Source organism: Perissodus microlepis, chromosome 3, assembly GCF_051167445.1.
Source record: "Perissodus microlepis isolate ML-2025 ecotype Zambia chromosome 3, ASM5116744v1, whole genome shotgun sequence".
In the NCBI taxonomy this organism is placed as follows: Eukaryota; Metazoa; Chordata; class Actinopteri; order Cichliformes; family Cichlidae; genus Perissodus; species Perissodus microlepis.
This window is the reverse complement of record NC_140463.1, coordinates 33,415,069-33,423,313: the sequence shown is the minus strand read 5'-3', so window position 1 is coordinate 33,423,313 and position 8,245 is coordinate 33,415,069. Positions and strand designations below refer to the sequence as shown.

At 40.8% G+C, this 8,245-nt stretch overlaps 1 long non-coding RNA gene across 1 annotated transcript; it reads left to right on the top strand.

Moving 5' to 3' along the window:
- The first annotated feature begins 4,506 nt into the window (after positions 1-4,506).
- Positions 4,507-5,947, top strand: LOC146391244 (uncharacterized). Its single transcript, XR_014799908.1, has 2 exons — positions 4,507-4,592; positions 5,246-5,947. It is a non-coding gene; the product is annotated as an uncharacterized LOC146391244 (long non-coding RNA).
- The last annotated feature ends 2,298 nt before the right edge of the window (positions 5,948-8,245 follow it).

Sequence of the window (8,245 nt, the reverse complement as noted above, 5' to 3'; positions counted from 1 at the left end):
TTGTGAAGTGTACTGACATCCCTCTAAACTGGGATTAGTTGGAACAGAGCCTCTGTTTATGTCAGAGTATCTCCTGTGAAAAGACTAGTGATCACTGCCTGCTGCAGTCATTCAGACCCAATTATGTGCATGATATTGATGCTGCTCTGCTCCAAGTTTTGCAACTTTTCAGTCTCATATTTCTACGTGCGTGATACTACATCTGCACTCGTTGCCTGAATCACAAAGAAATTTCATATTTGCCTGCAATTTTTAACTAATTAACTGTTTCCTGTGTGTCCTTGTGCACTTTACTGGAAAACAAATGATTTGCCAGCAAGTCTATAGCTTCAAATAGATGCAGCAAATTATGCAATCAATCTTGTGTTCAGCACATGCTGAGACGGCTCTGGCACTGGAAGCTGCACTCGGTCCTGCTGCGGAGATGCCAAAACAAGTCCTTGGCATTCACAATCTTGTATTTTTCTAAGATACAACATTTTTGTGCACTGCAGTGATTTGCTCGCTTTGAATGGAGGTTTTATTGACGCAGAATCAACAACAGTAGAGCAGACTGGCCCCAGAACCTGTGCTGGTTGAGTGAGTATGGGTCGTGCGATGGTTTCCTCTTTAGATCAGACCCCACGGAGATGTTTTTTTTATTTTCTTTGCTTCCTGAAATTACTGAATAGAGGAGTTTGGAGTGAAACCTGTGAGGAGGTGGCAAAAACAAAGTGTGTGAGGGAACCACTGGGCAATCTAGCTTGAGTAATGTTAAATGAAGTTGCTGTTTCTCTCTCCACAATTTAAACTGTCAGGCTGCCAAGCGCAGGGACGGCTGTAATGGCTACATATCGGCTAATGCGGAAAGAACACAGCCCTCTGCTCTGTCTGTCATTAAGCCGCTTTCTTTAACTAACAGCGGGTGGGGGGCAAATAAAAGACCATAAAAAAAACCCTTGAAACTGCAAATGGGAGATCAATCCACTAAACAGATGATTCTCAGGTTTCCCGTCATGCACAACAGAAACAATACTTGCATGTTGCATGTTTGCATTATTTATGTGCAAAGCAGGAGCAGAAACACAGCTGCTTTAACACGTCAGATCCAATAAGGGATCACACTTGCATGCATTTGCTTTAGGAGATGCAGTCAAGCAGGAGGTATGCATTGTGTGCAAAAATGGCAGCAGCATCGAGAAACATGAAAGGATGTTCCCCCAACAATAAATAAATTAGAGCAATAAGGAGCAGCACATGTGGGTGAAATTAACAGGGAGACAGTGACAGATAAAAAGTGACAGATCAAACAGCGATCCATAATACAGAGAGATCCTTACAGCTTTTGTTGTGATCGGCGAGCGAACACATTGTGCCACATGCCTCATGATTTCAAAGAAATAAGCTTATGGAAGCAGATTCCCTGACGCTCCCGTCGTCCTGCTGATAGAAAACAAAAAGAGTAAACAGCCTGTCAAACTTGAGAAGAGGAAACAATAGCTGGAGTAATAACAGCGACTCTTCCGCGTTTTGTTCGGCATGCTTGGTAAAGGCGTGACAGCAGCATGGACGTAACCTATTGTCACATTAATCTAAGGATGATGGGTAGCCTGCGACCTCTGCTTCCTTGTCACATGGGATTAATATGATGTCAGGACAGGAAATATGAACCTCCATCCGGTGGTAATTAGTTGTGTCAGCTGCTTCCTGAAGAACTACTTCAGAAAGAAAAGCGTTGGGACTGTTGCAGATTTGTCAGGTGCACATCCATGATGCAAGTCTCCTGTTCCACCACATCCGAAAGGTGCTTTACTGGATTGACTGGTTGTGTTCAAGAAACCAGTGTGAGATGATTTGAGGTTTCCTAAAGTTATTCTTCAGGAATCAGCTGATACAAGGCAGGATGGATCCTTGCTTTCAAGTTTACACCAAATTCTGACGTCAACATCCTCATATCACACAGCACTCGAGACTCATCAGACCAGACAACATCTTTGCAATCTTCTAGTGTCCGGTTTTGGTCAGCCTGTTTGAATTGTAGCCTCAGTAGACGTATCTAGTGTGGTCTTCTGCTGCTTCAAGGTTAGACCTGCTGTACGTTCAGACTGCAACAAGTGGTGATTCAAGTTATCGTTGCCTTTCAGCTCAAAGCAGTCTGACCGTTGTCCTCTGGCCTCTGCTTCAGCAGCTTGTCTCGACCATATCTAATTGCATAAATGCACTGAGTTGCTGCCATGTGATTGGCTGATTTGGTATTTGTGTTAATGAGCAGTTGAACCTAATAATGTGGCTGGTTATTGAATATGGTGGCATTTCTGTATACCCAATAAAACCTACAAATTTAACATTAATGCTCCAGCAGTATATCCTCATGGATATCTAGCTGCTGAAATGCTGATATCCACCTGATAGTTCATAGGTCATATATTTCCAATTTAAACATGTTTATTTTTTCTATGTGAAGAGAGGTGCCGTGTATCTGGAAATGAAACCGATGAGTGCGTAAAGCCAAAGCAATTAGATGAAAGATGCTAAAATGTCTCATAACTCTCTTTTCTACTTAACAAAGTCATCGGTGTTTGTTTCCTTGATATTATTGATATGTACCAGTGCAGCTGATCCCGTGGGAATCATGTGGGAAAACCTGGAGCATCTTTCAGTGGTGCCCGGTGGCTGATTCATTCAGATTGACATCATGCACAGTGCACTGTGGTGCAATTAAGGTTAAAGATATACAGTTTCTCTCTTACATCAGTGCTTTAAATAGGTAGAAATAAAATGCTACTGTTTTTGTAGAAGTCAAAGTGAGTTGTTTAAATTGTGACATCTGTGGGTGTATTTCTGCTACGATGAGTCTCCACCGTATGCGTGTCTTGGTGCCGACAGAGAGAGGATAACCCTCCCCCGCTTGAACCTATTCTGTGTATGCGCTTTGAAACTGTGTGCATGCACAGGTGAACGCGGCATTCCACCGAAAAACAAGAAAAATAAAGACAAATTTGAGTCTATTGTTTGAAATCCCCCATCGTTTCTCATCAAAGTCAAAGCAGTGTTTACAGCTGCAGCGTGGTTTTCTTTGAGTTTAAATAATAATGGTGTTAAAGACAGCCTCTGTAAAACCTGTTACATGCACATACATTTAAAATTTCTATTATTACACCTGAGTGTTTAAACAGAAGAGTTCATTCAGGTTGACAGAGATGCTGCTGTGTGAACGAGATCATGAGAGGGCTGCAAGAGGCGATCGGCTCATATGAATTCATCTCATGGTCATCCCCCACCCTGGTTCAATAAATGAGCTCACATGTGCGATGGTGCTCTCTGTCTCATATGATTTTATCCCTATTCATGTCGCAGCTTTGCTGTCCGCTGGGTGGAAGAGCCCGACAAAACCTGCATGGATTCAATTGAGTGTCAGAGGTCGCGGTAACGGAAATAACAATGTGCATCGATTCCAGCTGCAGACAATCAACGAGCTTCACACCACTTCCCTGCAAATTAAACAAAACATTTGAATTGCTGCCATTTACTTCTAATCTTTCTCTGATAATGTAATAAAATAGTAATAAGACAAATCTAATTTAAATTTGTCACATTTAATTCAATTCAGTACAGCGATATTTTGCATCTATATCAAAATATTCTCGAGGTGGTTTGCATTGTAAGATAAAGACACCACGATATTAGGGGGAAAACATCAGCGATCAGATGATCCACTTTAAGCAAGCTCTTGGCAGTTGGGGGCGGGGTGTAAAAACTCCCTTTTAATCAGCTGTGGATGACAAAAAAGAGCACTGGTTAAGTAAGGTTAGGGAAAGATGAAGGTTTGGGTAAAAACACAACAGTATCCTGGTTTTAAAACACTTCATGAAATAAAAATGAGAACAGGCCAGCTTTTATTACCTGCATTCTTTGCAATGCCCACCAGGGGGCGACTCCTCTGGCTGCTAAACCAAGCTGGATTTTATTGTTGATGGTCAATGGTAACATCATTGTCCCCTATGGGAATTTGCAGCACCTATCAAACAACACAACTTGTGCCAAACTTGTTCAGCACTTTAACACGTAATATGCTAACTGAGTTCTGTAGAGTCTGAGATGTACCTCATGATTTTCTCTGAGCACTGCAGTGTCAGACCTTGGGGTAAATTTGCTGGGATGTTCACTACACACTTGAATGCTCCAGACCAGCAAACTGACAGAACTGCTTTAACACAGGTTCTCACGCCCGCTGATAATCTGATAATCAAGTGACTACTGTAAGGTATACTGTTGATTACTTGTGTACAATAGTTTGGCCCATTCCTACGGTGGCCCTGAGAGGCCAAACGGACTGCAACTTCAGAAAACACTTGCAAAAAGAAAAATGCTGCAAAAAGAAAAACGCTGCAAAAAGAAAAATGCTGCAAAAAGAAAAACGCTGCAAAAAGAAAAATGCTGCAAAAGCACACACAACACAACGGAAATAGGAAAAAAGACAACGGAAATGTTTCTGGGGAGACAATAACCGGACGGACCAGTTGCACGAACCAAAACATGCTAACAAGTGCACTGGGACTGGGAGACACTTCAAAGAAGTGGAAGCGGAGCGGCCAAAGAGTAAACTTTCAAAAGTAAGTTCTGAATATTATGTCACTTATTTATGTGCAAATGTTTAATAATGAGGAACATTAAAACATTACTGTTGGCCACATGCCGGCAAAGTTATGTGACATTAGCGATGTTTGTACTTTCAGCATTTACTTTGTTTTAAAGCCTTTACTTTATACGCCGTTAGATAGTCGACCTTAATCTTACAGAGAATGTGATGATTTTATGGATAATTAAAGTCAGTCATATATCCACAAACACAACAAGCTGAAAGTCAGTGATGCTGCTCGGTGTGCAGTCCTGAATATCACGGCACAAGCAGGATTCACTGCACTGTTAATGTTAGCTATGTTATATTGCTGCCTCTGTTCGGTGGTGTCGAGCCAAACGGACTTTAACGTGTGTTTGAACGAGCTGACGGTTCACTCGTTAAGCTGAAAGAAAGATGCTTTAATCACAGCAGTCACACATGTGTCCACTGTACCATCTGGGAACTCTTCTTGTTTAGCACTCGTAATAACACAAACACTAAATCCTCCTGTTTGTACCAGTGTATACACCTGAGACTGTCACCTGTCTGTCTGTCCTGCACTCTCTCTCTCTTTCTTTCTCTCTGATTGTGGAATAAAAGTATGAACATGTATTTATAAGTTACACTTGTGTTTGAATCTTGCAGCTTATCACACATTTGATTTCCATGTGTGACAACTGCAAGTGTCCAGAGTGAGGACAGACTGAGGGACCCACTCCTGCACATCATCTGTGAGGCTTTGCACCCCTGATGATCCACCAGGACAAACTCAGCAGTGTGTGAGGAAGAAGAGGAGGAAGAGCCAGCAGCAGCTGACAGATGGAGAGAATAGACAGACTGTTCCCTGTTTGTGAAGGACTGCTAGAAAAGTTTAGAATCACTAATTGTCTGTCCTGAATCAGTCTTATTAGGTAATGTTCAAGTAATTGTATCATTCCAGTGTTTTCAGTGTGGGAGAAAGTACTCAGGGCCTTCAAGTTACACACTATGAAAGGCAGCAACAAGTTTAATATTCAGAAACCTAAAGTATGTATCAGCAGCAGAATGGACCTAAAAATAAATGTTTGTTTCAGTTCTATGAAGCTTTGAGTATTTTGGATTAGTAGTACTGCTGTGTTTGTTGCATCATATTGCTGTAATTGTTTATATGCTTTATATATTCTGAGGTAAGTTGATCTATAGTGTTACATCATATTCTATAAGGATGTTATGTGTTTGGATACTTTCTGCCCAGTTTGACCCATTTAGCAGAAGTCAGCCTGTTTAAGGCTCTGATATCTATTCTGTATGACTTAAAGCAGTTATGACATGGTCTGATTTTCTCACCCAATAAAGGAATATTTAATATATCAGTCTACTCTTCATTTTATCAGAAACAGTAATCACAGCTCGTACATTTTCTTTTTACACATATATGTAAGCATTGAGCCAAATTTAGTAATGCCAACATACTGAAGGAACAACATTTGTCTCTTATATATAATACATCTATATATACACTGTCAAAGATACTTGAGTGTCTTTGAGTGAAGATTTAAGGTGATAGGACATATAAATAGCTGCAACTTGAATCTTTACTGAAGCTCAGTGTTTGGCACAGAGTTCATGTTCACTGCTGTAATAACTAATAATGATTAATATAATATTGGCCATATTATATTTACATTACCAAAGTGAGATGACTTTAGTCTCATGAACAACATTAGCTAATTGTTATTTACTAGCTTAAATGACTGTTCAGTACAGAAATGAAGCCCAAAAATCATGTTTTACTGTCCTGTGGTCTCAGCCTCAGATACTTATCAAATCACACAGAGCTCATGTAGAAACAAATGTACAAAATATGTTCTCCTTCATTTCTGTCAAACAAAGCTGTATGAAACGTTTCCAGCTGTTAGTATCATGGTTGCTAGGCAACCTGGGCAGCGCTAACGTTTCATACAGCTTTGTTTGACAGAAATGAAGGAGAACATATTTTGTACATTTGTTTCTACATGAGCTCTGTGTGATTTGATAAGTATCTGAGGTCGACTATCTAACGGCGTATAAAGTAAAGGCTTTAAAACAAAGTAAATGCTGAAAGTACAAACATCGCTAATGTCACATAACTTTGCCGGCATGTGGCCAACAGTAATGTTTTAATGTTCCTCATTATTAAACATTTGCACATAAATAAGTGACATAATATTCAGAACTTACTTTTGAAAGTTTATTCTTTGGCCGCTCCGCTTCCACTTCTTTGAAGTGTCTCCCAGTCCCAGTGCACTTGTTAGCATGTTTTGGTTCGTGCAACTGGTCCGTCCGGTTATTGTCTCCCCAGAAACATTTCTGTTGTCTTTTTTCCTATTTCCGTTGTGTTGTGTGTGCTTTTGCAGCATTTTTCTTTTTGCGAGTGTTTTCTGAAGTTGCAGTCCGTTTGGCCTCTCAGGGCCACCGTACATCACCCATTGTGGGTTTTGTTCTTTTTTTGAAGTCAAAGTAACCTTTGATGAAATTTCAGACAAGTTTCATGGTATGTGTTTGCATGTTTCAAACATCCTTTTACTTTTTTCATGCATAAAAGTACTTTTCTACTAAGGTGAGGCTCTGTACGTATGACATATGCAGCAGATTTCTCTGTGAGCACGTGGAGCTTCAAACTCAGGTGTGTGCATTCAGGTAGACAAAGACTTCAGTGTGTCTGGTAATCACTCACTTTATCCAGTGAGGGGAAAAACAGTAAGCAGAGAATTCCGATGACCGGCAGGGAAACGCTGATTAAAAAATGAATACGAGTAAGTAAATGGCCTTTGATGTCGCTGCTCTTCAAAGATAGTCTTGCTTCTAGGGTGCACGACCCTCCACTGTAACTCAGCTCTGCTCAAAAATGACAGGAAGTCTTCGCCATATTTTCTTTCCTGTTTTCTTCTTCTGCTCTTTGTACCAACATAAATCTTTGAAACATTTTTTTCTTCTTCTCAGTGTGTGTGTGTGTATGTACAGCAGCTTGAATGGGACTGAAAGAAATGCATGTGAAATATGTCGGAGAGGATTGGGCTCTGATCCCCGGCCCTTCCCAGCTGATCCTGGCTGGTTCTGTTCATCGGATTTAGTCTCCTCTGTACCATTCTGTAATGATTACAACCTTCTCCCTGGTTAAACTTGAAACCTTAGCAATAGAAGAGCTTTAAGTGCAAATTTAGTCTTAACCTTCTTGCAGTGTAACAAAGTTTGAGTCATTTTTATTCAGTTTTCTTGTTGTTGTTGCGTGTAGATGCAGTTTGCGTTAGGATCTGGGTGATATCGAACAAATCGCTCAGCCATTTCCCCTCAGTGAACGTTAAAGTGACTCACAAATGGCAGATCTCTTGATTAATAATCCAGCTGCCTGTCGTGTTGCAGATGATGTGTGAGTGGTGCAGAATAATGCATGCCATCCTGTGATTGTAAATGATCAAAAGCTCCTTCTTTTTTTTTTCCTGATGCGTGCAGTGCAGTGACAAGTTTCCTTCCTGAAACTCTAAAAATTCCCTACAGTGGAGGCGTGAGGGCTTTGATATTCTGCTCTCCAAGAACTGCTGAATAATGGACGTACGCTTTCACGGAGCTCATGGGCCGATATTTTCACACGCAGTTTCACTTTTGTGGCTCTGGGGCTTCTTTGTT